The sequence below is a fragment of the Silene latifolia genome, chromosome 7 (assembly GCF_048544455.1).
Source record: "Silene latifolia isolate original U9 population chromosome 7, ASM4854445v1, whole genome shotgun sequence".
NCBI classification, from domain to species: Eukaryota; Viridiplantae; Streptophyta; class Magnoliopsida; order Caryophyllales; family Caryophyllaceae; genus Silene; species Silene latifolia.
The window spans coordinates 83,296,701-83,310,483 of record NC_133532.1 but is presented as its reverse complement, the minus strand read 5'-3'; the positions used below and the strand labels follow the sequence as shown (position 1 = coordinate 83,310,483).

The window sequence follows — 13,783 nt, the reverse complement described above, 5'->3', positions numbered from 1 at the left end:
ATCTCCGGTATAAAAGTAATCAACTAACTCCCCATAAGATATAAGTGAAACATGGGAGCAAAAATCGCCATAAGATAAGGATTTTTGAATTATGCGAATTGATTCTTTCGGAACCCAGTCGATCGACCAGAAGTAGCAGTCGATCCACCGCTTTGAACAGTATATAACTCTTTTTCTCTTTTCCTTCGAATTATTTTTTTCTTTCTTTTTTCTTTTCTATTTCTTTTTTCTTTCTTTCCTTTCTTTTCATTCTCCCAACAACATCTCAATCGAGCAAAAGGCTACCAAAAACGAAGTAACAATCCCAAAAACTAAACTACTAGCTTGACAAAGGCAGGCTAAATGTAGGATGTAGTAACGGGACAAAAAGGATATTTTTGGCAGTGTGGAGCTTATGGGTAAAATGAGAAAAGGAAACCTCTTCCACATGTGTCAACAAACCTCAAACCGAATGCATACAGGTATTAAGCAGATTAAGTTCATATTTATGCACATTGATGTAACATGTTTCATAAGGAGTACTACTCACATTCCTAGATAAACTGGTCATGAATGTCACCAGTTATAGGCTCTAATTCTCAAAAATATGATGTAGTTTGCCAATTTCCAAAGTCAAGTCTGAAGTCCAGCAAGAAATTTAACGAAAACTCGTAGATATGCATATGTGATTCTACTAATAACATGTTAATTAGCAAGGCTTAGGCAAAACAGATGCAAATGCAATGTCATCATGGAAATACTACCGTTCCGACTCAACCTATATGCTAAAATAAACGTGCATTTTTTTATTGATTTTTTTTGAAATTTTTTCAATTTTTTTGGTATTTTGTATATATAAGAAATGAAATAAACAATGCAAAACAGAAATGTAAACGTGAATGCAAAAAAATAAAATGCAACGCAAAACCCTTCCCCAAACCAAATCGCACAATGTCCCCATTGTGCAAAATCATGTAATGAAGAAAAGAGAAATGGGAATTTTGCGTGAAAATAAACAAATAAATATGACATGAAGTGGAAATCGGGAACTCACAAGACTTTAAGCGCAGCAAAGGAAACCTCCCCAAACCAGCGTAAGCTCGGAGGTTTCAGTAGCCAGCAGTGCTACCAATAAGTACCTGAAAAGACAAACAAAGTACCACGCATAAAATCGAGAAAACAATAATGAAGCGGTATTATGTGCAAAATCGAGAAAATAGAAGAAATATATAAAATAACGGAAGATAAAGTGGAGTAGAAAACTCCCCTAATTCCGCAAATCGACCAAACATAGCAGGAGAGAGGTCGTAAACAGGTACAGCAGTGCAGGGCGGTCGATCGACCATTTAGCCCAGTCGATCGACCAGGGTGAAAGGAACAGTAGCTCCTGGAAACTGCAACGCCGTCGATCGACTAATGTTGCCAGTCGATCGACCGAAGATACTGCTGTAACTTCTTATTTCTTCGTATTTGCTCAATAACTTGAGCTAATGAGGTCTAAAAACCTGCAAATGCACAATAATACGCGCCCAAAATTGCGCAAAACCCAAAGTAAAGTCTAAAGCGTATAAAATCCTAAGCAAGCAAAATAAAATGCGAAGTCTCGCGCACACAAAAGCGATATAAAGTGTCTAACAAAAGCAAGTAAATAAAGATTTTTTTGATAAAACATGTGATCAACTAGTAGTTGATCAAGAACGGCCACGGAATGGCCCACTTGGTCGGCTTCTGGCTACTAGAGGTAGCCTCAACGGTGCTTATCTTATCAGCTGCACCCTTCTTAGCTTCCACGTCCGTATGGCTCAACGGATCAACACTTTCATCATCTCCCCAGTCAATGATCTCTTCGGTGTTGGAATATGTGTCCTCCGACAATAATGCGATCACGACTGATGATCATGATGATCACATGTTTAAGTCTCGTTAAAATGAATACAATTGGGAAGTAATATTGTTACTGTCAACTGGTCAACATATATCGGTAATGATTGGCTGACTAGAGTTTGACATTACTGTCGTGTGACGGTGGTGATCAGTTGACCCCCTAGGTCATACCTAAAGGGCAACACTCTTAATTGATTATTTAATTAATCGCATAACGTTGCGAGTTAATTAAATTACTTGAAAATTGACGGACAATTTTGGAAGTAAAATTTACGTATCAAATTGAAATGTGATTAAATGAGATACGGTCTGAGTAATTAAATTGTATAATTACTCGGATGAAATAAATTGTTTAATGTAACAATTAAATTTGAATGAATTGTTATAAATACAATCCGTTGTAATTTATAAATGGTAAAATATTTTGGCACAAGTAATTATAAAATTACTAAGTCGATTTTTGTATGTGAGGTATTTTTATTAATACGTTGATTTTTAATATGTTCAAAATACATAACAAATTTATATCACATATGACATGTGACATATTGACAATTGACAAAAATAATATGGAATCCATATTATTAAGTGGGCCGAAAATTAGAGGGTTATTGAGCTAATTATATGTTGATTGTAATTAGTGGAAAGCATAATGATTGCACTAGTCACTAGCCATGCAAGCCTATTGTTCATTGTGAAAAACAATTTTTCCATGCATTGGCTCCCCTAAAGCTCTCCTCTTACACGGTTTTGGGGAAGAAAAACCATCATTGTTTTTCTATATTTTTACCTAATAATATACTAAGTGTAGTGTATTATTCATTCATTTTCTATCCATCATCCAAAATACAATTTTTAGAGAGAATAAAAATCCTCCTCTTTTCTCTCTAAAAACCGAAATATTCAAAGTGTTAAAAATATTTTGGTTCAATTTTCTTCTTGATTAATATTATACTAGTATTTGTAATATTAATTAAAATTAAGAGTAGCCTTGGGTATAAAGCTTAGGGAGAGATCTTATACTTAGATCTTGTTCATCCATAAGGAAAAGCTCAAGATCAAAAGAGAAAGGTGATCTCTTTTGTGCCCTTAAATCCGAAATCAACAATGTAAGGACATGATTTCTCTTCTATTATATTATTTGTTTGCATGCATAAAATCCGTTTTAATTTTATGACAAATTAATTTCGACATATAATAGTATGTTAGTATGTATATGAATCTACATTTCCATCAATTGGTATCAGAGCTACGGTTGTTTGCATGCAAATTGGTTAAAAGTTTTTCCGAGTTATAAGAATAACAAATAAAACTTGTAAAATTTGTGTTATTATGATATATCACGAAATTATTACATGCATGTTAATATTTCTGGTCCTAAAATGTTTTAGGATATTTTGGTTAATTTTTCGGATTTTTATTGTTCATAATTTACAATAATGGCATTTAAATGTGATTTTATGAGTAAAACTGTCATTTTTGGTCTAAAATTAGCTATACTTCGAATTTTCACTTGGTTTTTGGATATGTTGTCACATATATTATTTTGAGATAACCTATAAATTTTCATAATTTTTGGACTTGTTATGCTCAAAAAATGAATTTCTCATTATTAAATTCGGATTTAAGTGAAAAATAGGTTAATATGAGTTAAATTTCGAATCTGGTCATAGAAAATTAATATGTTGTCACATGCAATTTTAAAAGATGTGTGTAAAATAATTGGCTATAAAGAAGTCTTTTTGCATGATTTATGAATTTTTGAAGAAAAATAGCATAAATAGTGACATTATTAGTGGAAAATTAATAAAACATAATCTATGACTTAGGAAAACGTCTAATGTTGCATTTTATTATATTTTTCAGATCTAAAATTGAAAAGTTAATGAATATAATTTTTCCATGTTTTTATGATTATTTTATTAAAATCGATAAACCGCAACATTGTTTTTCCGGAAAAATTTCGAAATTTTAACCTAAGATTTTGAACATTATGAGTGTCATAGAAATTTTCCAGAATGTTCATGAATTTAAATTTCAAATTTTGAATTTATTTGAAGTTTTGTGATTTATTTGAAGTTTAATAGCTTATTTTTGTAATTTTGGTCCATTTATGAACAATTTTATAAAATATGGGTTAATTATGGTCAAATTATTAGTGAAGACTAAATTTTGAGTCCTAAGAGGTTAGGGTAATTAACTTATGCATAAATATGAGTTTATGTATTTTTGTGATTGTAAAATGTTGAAATCACGCAAATCCGTAAAAACCAAGTAATATACGATATTGGCACTTTAAAGGCGATTTAGCATAAAAATTGAGCATGTTCATACATATTATAATGCTGCATTTTCTTTATGATTGTCATAATTTTAATTTATGTAATTTTTGAATTATGTAATTTTACTTAGTATGGCCTTAGATTTAATTGGTATTTCCCGAAATGTATGGGAATATCGATTCGGTTGTAATTTTTATTGTGATCTCGTATCACCGTTTTGTAATTTAATAGATTTATTTTATTTTAGTTACAAATGTATAATAGGAAATTATGTAATTTATTATGTAATTTTATTCATTCCGGAGTTCCAAAAGACGGATTTCTTCAAGAATGGCGATACATAAAGACGGTGTTACCTCGAGATGTGTGCCACAACCGAAGTTCAAGGGACCAATGGAGTTGGTTTCCGAATATGTAATAGTTAAATAGTTTTTCTATTTTAGGAAAGGGCCATACTAGGATTTATTTATCTTTATGCTTGCATTTTATTTTATGTCACATGCATCGCTAAATCGCCATAACTAAACATGCATTGTCTTTTTATCGAGTTTATCGACCGTGTCAATTAGAATTATCGTAGTTGACCGCTTTAGTTCACTTAAAACGTGATAGATAATAAATTGACATGACCTCTCGCTAAAACTATCAATTGAGACATAGCCTTACCAAATAGTAGAAACCATGAAAACCTATTTCGTGAGGGAGTGCACTCGGCCACACCGGGGTACAAACCTTGTTACGTAGGGGAAGTGGGTGATGAATGTTAATCCACCGAATTCATGTTGATGAGGGATGTATCGGCCCCACCGTGCCCAAGTTAATGTGGGTTTGGATCATGGACACATTTATTCGAAATTTGGATTGAACTCAACAAAAGTATTTGATAAGGGATGTATCGGCCCCACCGTGCCCTTGTCGATGTGTTTTGGGCTATAGATAATTGTTAATGTAATATTATCGACCAAGAGTTCTAAAAGTAGAATCGATTAAACGTTAATCCACCGAGTTATATTGATAAAGGATGTATCGGCCCCACCGTGCCTAAGTCGATATGAATTTGGGTCTTGGAATCATTTATCTAGTTGGGTAGAGGTCACTAGAAAAATGCTTATAACTTGTTTAAATCATACATTTTTACGAGTATTATTAAAACGACAATTGTTTTACTCCTTATATTTTGTTTTGTAGACCACTTCTTTTTCATAACAAATGGCAACACCAACTCCTAATGCTACACCTCTCGCTAGTTCGTCTTGGCTCCGATCCTTCATGGATCGATGTAAACTTGAAAAGAATGAGTCAAATTTCTCCGAATGGGATGCCCAACTCAAATTAGCCGCCGAAGGTGACGACAAGCTTCATTACCTTACCGAGGCCTCTCCACCCGAACCCTCCACTAGGTCCACCGCGGCCACTAGGGAAGCATATGAGGCTTACCAAAAGGAGTCCGCCGCAATGAAAAATGTCTTGATATTTGCGATGGAGGCGGACCTCCAAAGGAGAGCCTTTAAAATGGGCAATGCTAATGAGATTTACTCCAAACTTGTGACCATGTTTTCACAAACTCCGCGGATCGTCCAATATGAGGCGGCCGCGGCATTCTTGATCTGGACTTCAAAGAGGGCCAAAAGGTTAGCCCTCATGTGCTCAAACTCATGGAGCTTGTCGAGACCTTGAAAATTCAAAAGGTTGAAATCCCCAAAGAACTCATCGTAGATAGGATTCTACACTCCTTGTCCAAAGTCAAGGCATATGTGCAATTCCGGGTGAATTTCAACATGCAAGACAAGGATGTGTCTCTTGAGGAGTTGCACAAGTTACTTGTGCAAGCCGAGAGGGACATGGGGTTAAATGTGAACCCTCCCAAGGATGTGCTTAACATAAGCACTAAGAGTAAGGGGAAATTCAAGAAGAGTGGAAGGAAGGGTAAAAAGCAAGCTCCCACATTCACCAAAGCTAAGTCTTGTGAAGCTAGCACCTCCAAAGTCAAGAAGGGTCCTCTTGATAAGTGCCATTATTGTAATGGCATGGGACATTGGAAAATAAATTGTTCCAAATACCTTGGTGATATCAAAGCTGGAAAGATCACTCCAGTAGGTAAATGACTAACCTTCTTTTATGTTTCTAATTCAACTATGGTATTATGATGCAAAGTTGTGATAATGTATCTTCCCCTTTTTATTGTAAATAGGGCCTCCACCAAGCAAAGACAAGGGAAAAGAAAAACAAGCATGAGAAACCATGGAGAAGCTAAGGATAGCTTTTATGGAGCTTTGTTTTTCATTGTCTTATTTTAAGTAATGTTTTGGATTTTTAGAACTTTAAGTTTCCATGTTTGACATGGAAAGGTATTTTGGATAATGGGTTGTATTTTGGATAATAGTGACTTGGTTTGCAACCCAAGTCACCCGTTTTATCATTTATCCTTTTAATGTTCTAAAATTCATCTTGAAATGCTTGCGTTTTGAAACATAAGATTATTCACTTAAGTGATCTAAATAGACAAATATAATGACGGGTTTCATTATGTGTCCACATGCTTAAGGCGTGTGTATGATCATTTATAAAGCGATTTTGAGTCTATGAACTCTCTTAAAGGAATGTCAATCACCAAGAACACATATGAAATCAATAACTATTAGTCTATCTATGAGATAGTTCTCCTTATACTTCAACATCATTAATTTGTGTCTCATATGCTATCTTTGAATGATTAGTGTATTTATTCTAAAGATAGAGTGGGAGAAAAATGAGGACACCAACACACAAGGCAAGATAAAATTGTGTACTTGTGTAAATAAAGATCTACGCAAGAGAAAATGATTTGAATGAAGGTATATCTATTTACATAGTATGCCGAATAGATGAGATCTATGGTCTCAAGTTAACTCTATATGACTAAAGAGACCAAGTGTAATTATCATGAGAGAATATTCTCAAGATAACTACACGAGGAGACCAAAAGAAAGTTTTGGAATAAAAATGACTAATGTAAAGTCTTAACAAGTTTTTGACTAAGTTTATGAAACATTTGACCAATAGTTTCAACCTTGAGATTTACTTAAGAGCCTAAATGAATCATAGTAACATACTAGTTATGATCGAGTTGCAAAGATTGATATATCGATGTCTTCAATGGCCAAAGTTTTAACCACGTAGATGTCATGCTTAACCTCACTATGAAATGGTTAAACCTCCTTCCAAAAGGGTATTTGCGAAGGATGTATTCTAAATATTGTTTATATTTAAAAATGACATTACTACACATCATTATGACATGAGTGTGTTGGAGATTTAAAATCTCTTTCCGTAAGGTTAAGATAAGACCACTTCAAAATAGGCATTTTGAAAGGATATGATGGGAACATATATGGTTTTATCCTAATAACTTGGCAATGCAATTTATATTTCAATTCTTGATAAATTTCGATTGAGAAGTAAATTTCGAAATGTGTAGAATTGAGTGGGAGTTAGGAAATTCTCATGTGAAGACATGGAATTTAGTGGGAGCTATCATCCTTTGAATGTTTACAACTCATCACTCATTAAAGAATGACGAGCAAATACCTTCTTTCATAAAGAAGCTTTTGAGTTTTCAATTCTGGATGAAAATGGACAATGATGAATCCAATTACATCAAGAGATGTTGGATTAGTATTAAGAGATACACATCATATCAACATTCACATAGGTTATTCATGTAGATGAAAATGGAATTACCATTAGCAGTCATGGTCGTTCATTGAACCTATGAACAGTTGATCTCATGATTATTAGTAACTAATGTTTCCGCCATTAGAATAATCATATACATGTCCAATTATGAATCATATGCATAAGAGCATGATGATTGATTGGTAAGCCATAATAGAAACGTCATGAATTCTCGAGTAGAATCCGATGAGCGATTTCAGTGATTGACGGAATGTTCTATTGTGTGTCAAGAAGTTGCACATATTGTAGAAAATCCGAGCACATATGAGGATTTATGAGAATCCCAAATCTTTCAAGCCCAGAAAGAGAAATAAGAAGTTTTGGAAAGATGCTTGGTTGAATAAGAAGTTATTCAAAGATAATCTTTCCTAGTTAAGCTAGGACTTGTGAGAAGTGCTAAGCTAAATAATCTTGTCAATTGTTACAAGATTCTACAAAACATATACCTAGTGCATTGTGTGTGGATGAAATACTTGATCAGTACAAGTTATATATTATTCATCACAAATTCGTTCGTTATGTGATAGTCGATAAGAAAGTTCTTTCAAGTTAAAGAACCGAAACCAAGGTCGGGAACCTTGATGTGTACTTGATAAGATTCATGCTATGAGAGAGAACATGAATGTGAAGGAAAATGCAAGTGTATGAAGTTTGAACACATGGACACATGGGATGTTAAACTTCTATTGCAGTCAATGAGTGTTTACACTTATGATATACATCACAAGGTTGTAATATGATATTGACTACCCGAGTGTGATGTCGACATTTGTCGTTTGAGTTATAATTAACTCACCTTGTACATTGTTATATCCAAACGGGTTGTAGAGACAATTGAACCCCGTTAAAGTGAACATGGATTAACATTGTTTTTGCCCATAGTCACTTGTATGAGGTGACGTCTCGAAGTGACTAGAGTGTGATGCGATTGATGGCAAGTTCAAGTGCCATAGAGTCATGTGAGATGACTAGTCGATCACATAGGCAGATTATTAGGAACTTTTTGTCGGGCCTAATGACCGCTTATAGAGTTCTGCAAATTTATATAGCCTGGTCGTGGCGAGAGCTACTATAGTATTCAAATGAGTCGATTCTTTTGACTAAAGACTATTCTCCTAAGATGGCACAGTTTCAGATTAACTTTGATTTGTGTTACTACGACCTTCGTAAATGGGGTCAAATGGGCATATTTTGGGTTATGATGGCTGTGGCTAGTCGAAGGGAATGAGTGCGATAGGAATTGTCCACCCCTAGTCAGGGTTATAACAATATCTCAGGGCCACTCGAGGAGTAATGAACTGGAAATGCGTGGCCACGCTCGGAAGGTATCCAGAGTGGATAAATCCGGTCAATCAGTTATTCTCCAGATCGAGGAAACCACTCTCGATATGATCACTTGCAAGTACGACCTGAAAGACACCTTGCATTGAGTGGGAGATAGTAATAGGACAAGAGAATTGGTGACGCACACTTGTCGAGGACAAGTGGGAGATTGTTGGAATATGTGTCCTCCGACAATAATGCGATCACGACTGATGATCATGATGATCACATGTTTAAGTCTCGTTAAAATGAATACAATTGGGAAGTAATATTGTTACTGTCAACTGGTCAACATATATCGGTAATGATTGGCTGACTAGAGTTTGACATTACTGTCGTGTGACGGTGGTGATCAGTTGACCCCCTAGGTCATACCTAAAGGGCAACCCTCTTAATTGATTATTTAATTAATCGCATAACGTTGCGAGTTAATTAAATTACTTGAAAATTGACGGACAATTTTGGAAGTAAAATTTACGTATCAAATTGAAATGTGATTAAATGAGATACGGTCTGAGTAATTAAATTGTATAATTACTCGGATGAAATAAATTGTTTAATGTAACAATTAAATTTGAATGAATTGTTATAAATACAATCCGTTGTAATTTATAAATGGTAAAATATTTTGGCACAAGTAATTATAAAATTACTAAGTCGATTTTTGTATGTGACGTATTTTTATTAATACGTTGATTTTTAATATGTTAAAAATACATAACAAATTTATATCACATATGACATGTGACATATTGACAATTGACAAAAATAATATGGAATCCATATTATTAAGTGGGCCGAAAATTAGAGGGTTATTGAGCTAATTATATGTTGATTGTAATTAGTGGAAAGCATAATGATTGCACTAGTCACTAGCCATGCAAGCCTATTGTTCATTGTGAAGAACAATTTTTCCATGCATTGGCTCCCCTAAAGCTCTCCTCTTACACGGTTTTGGGGAAGAAAAACCATCATTGTTTTTCTATATTTTTACCTAATAATATACTAAGTGTAGTGTATTATTCATTCATTTTCTATCCATCATCCAAAATACAATTTTTAGAGAGAATAAAAATCCTCCTCTTTTCTCTCTAAAAACCGAAATATTCAAAGTGTTAAAAATATTTTGGTTCAATTTTCTTCTTGATTAATATTATACTAGTATTTGTAATATTAATTAAAATTTTTTTTGGGAAAGGTTAAGAATATATTATAAATCAAAGAATAAGAGTGTTTTTGTACAACTCATCAAACTCAAACTACTACATCAAAACAACAGCAAACTAAAACAAGACTAAATCATTGAATGCTTCGAATCCAGGCCAAATCTTGTTGCTTCAAACTAGTGATGTTCCCCCTGTTAAATCTAGCAAACACCTCAGCAAGAATAGCTTATTAATTAAAATTAAGAGTAGCCTTGGGTATAAAGCTTAGGGAGAGATCTTATACTTAGATCTTGTTCATCCATAAGGAAAAGCTCAAGATCAAAAGAGAAAGGTGATCTCTTTTGTGCCCTTAAATCCGAAATCAACAATGTAAGGACATGATTTCTCTTCTATTATATTATTTGTTTGCATGCATAAAATCCGTTTTAATTTTATGACAAATTAATTTCGACATATAAGAGTATGTTAGTATGTATATGAATCTACATTTTCATCATTCGGACACGTCAGAATCTAAATCGGACTCTCTCACTTTGACCGGCTCGTCATCAACTTCCTCATCAGTGGCATAGCTAAGGTAACCAAGACCGCCTCGTGAAATGATTGGCTCCTTCGCAGCTGGAGCAACTTGCAGCTCTTCCTTCCCCAAACCAGCTCCTGCAATATCAGAAATAGGCGAATCCTCCAATTTGCTCCCAATCTGGGGCGGAGGTGTCACAACAGGAGTAGAAATAGAGACAGGCATGTCAGGAAGCACAAAGTAGGATTTCTTTTCAGAAACCGTATTACAAGTTACAGGCCACATGGGGTCTTTCTTCTTAGCAGGTTGGGCAAAAACAATGGAATGCTTCCCTACTTTAAAGGTCAAAGTTCCCGAACCTACATCGATGACTGCACCGGCAGTGTGCAGAAATGGCCTACCCAATATGATAGGAATATGGGCATCCTCAGGCATATCAAGTACGACGAAGTCAACAGGGAAGAAGAACTTCCCTATTTGCACGGGGATATCCTCTAAGACTCCTATTGGCTGGACCGCAGATCGGTCAGCCATCTGTACTATCATGTCGGTCACTGCAAACCTAGTCAATTTGAGCTTCCTAGCAAGACTCAAGGGCATTACACTTATACTAGCTCCTAAGTCACATAATGCCTTCTCAATTGAGAAGGTACCTATATTGCAAGGAACAGAAAAACTACCCGGGTCTTCTAGTTTGTGAGGTGCAGTATGAGACAAATAAGAGCATGACTCTTTGGTGAGTGCGACAGTATGCACTGTTTCAAGTGACTTCTTCTTAGATAAGAGTTGTTTCATGAATATAGTGTAAGCAGGCACTTGATTGACTAACTCAAGGAAAGGCACTTGTACATTCAAGCTACGAATAACTTTTTCAAATTTATTGAAAGATACATGTTCCTTCGTCGGCACTAGTCTCTCCGGATAGGGGGCTGTAAGAAGTAGCTTAGCCCTCTCCTCTAAATCGCGCATGCCGGCATCCGTGGACTTAGGCTGAAAGTCCACCACCTTTTCCTTGTTGAAGCTTGACCCCTCTTCAGACCGTCTCAAATGTGAACCATTGATCGACATCGGGTCGTACTTCGGAGCCGGGACTGACCCATCAGCACTCGGGTCTTGCCCCAATATTTTCGGGACTGTCGTACCCCGAAACAAATGATCCCTCAAGTTGTCGGGCATCGGAGGACGAAAAGGCTCACTATCAGCAGCGATCTCAGTCGATCGACCAGTGATGTCAGTCGATTGACTGAGTTGAACAGAACCAGAAGCTTCTGTAACTCGCACTTCAGTCGATCGACCGGGTATGTCAGTCGATCGACTGATATACCTGGTAGACGCCTTTTTCTTTCCTTTGCTCGTTCCAGCTTTGTTTTGACTCGGTTTCGCCTCATCTTTTGCAGCATCGTCCTCGACCATAGCAGGCCCCTCCAGGGTGGACCCACTCCTCAAAGTGATGGCATTAAGGGTCTCCTTCTGGTCGGTTTGAGTCGGTAAGTGTCCCGGAGCTCGAGTGGTATTCTTGCTAGCCAATTGAGCAATTTGGCTCTCTAGAAGTTTCATTCCGGCCTCTCTAGCTTGGGACTCCTTTTGCAACATATTCTTCAATTCAGCAAAGTCGGAATTTTGGGATTGTTGCTGCTGCGGCACATAGGGAGGTTTCTGATATGGTTGTTTGTGAGGGGGCACATAAGCTTGCTGCTGCTGCTGCTGCTGTGGAGGTTGAGTCGGATTTAGTACATTCTGACTACTCCACCTCAGGTTGGGATGAACATTAGGCTCATAGTAGGTGTTTGTTTGCCTATAATGTTGAAAGGCAGCACAAGACTCAAAGGGACTAGGACAGTTCTCTGACACGTGTCCCTCAGCTCCACACCTTTTGCAGACGAAAGGACCGTCTGAAACAGCATTAACATGGTACATCCCCCCTTTTGAAGCTCCTCCCAACTCATATTTGTCAAACCTTGCAGTGAGAGCTTCTAGTGCAGCTACAAAAGAAGATTCAACAGCTCTCCTTTGGTTTCCTCTTGAATTCCCATATTCAGCCTTATGAGTGGCCAAATCATCGATGATCTTCCACCCCTTGGTTTCTCCCATATTCTCAGCAAATCGGCCATTGGCTGCAACATCCAAAATAGCCCTCTGATCGTCATACAGCCCGTTATAGAACTGATTGCAAAGACTCCATTTTTCGAACCCATGGTGCGGTATGGTTCGCACTAGCTTCTTGAAACGGACCCATGCTTCATGAAAGTTCTCATCAGGTCCCTGTTTAAAGCTCGTGATCTGAGCTCTAATGGCATTTGTCTTCGAGGCAGAGAAGTATTTCTTGTAGAATGCCAGGGCTAAAGAATTCCAATCGGTGATCCCATGGGCAGCCCGGTCCAGATCCCTATACCACTCCCTAGCAGCATCGCGGAGTGAGAATATAAACATAGTTTCCTTTATCTGGTCCTGGGTCACACCGGCCGGCGGGGGTATAGAGCAGCAATAATCGATAAAAATCTCCATATGCTTGGTTGCATCTTCATTTGCAGCTCCCCCGAACTGGTTTCTCTCAACCAAGTTAATATAGGAAGGCTTTGGCTCGAATTTTCTTACCTCCCCTGGTAGTTCGAATCCTTTGTAGAGATTCGCAGCTGTCGGCTCTGAATGACTTGCTATAGTTGCTTCTTCAGCCATGACTGGAATTTCTGGAGAAGTGACTGTCTCAGCTGATGAAATAGAAGCAGGAGATGTAGGTGGATCTTCCTCGAACAGCTCGTTCTCGTAAAAGCTTGACAGAGTACTCAGCTCTTCCTCTGTCGGTAATACCCTTTGTGATCGTCTCAACTCACGCAAGGATTTCTCAATCTCAGGATCAAACGGTAATAGTTCACCACCCTATGACCTGCGCATAAGAAGAAACTACAAAAAGAATA

General features: G+C 36.6%; 1 non-coding gene across 1 annotated transcript; it reads left to right on the top strand.

The window, feature by feature from the left end:
• Positions 1-13,056: 13,056 nt before the first annotated feature.
• On the top strand, positions 13,057-13,163 carry LOC141593271 (small nucleolar RNA R71). Its single transcript, XR_012521371.1, has one exon. It is a non-coding gene; the product is annotated as a small nucleolar RNA R71 (small nucleolar RNA).
• The last annotated feature ends 620 nt before the right edge of the window (positions 13,164-13,783 follow it).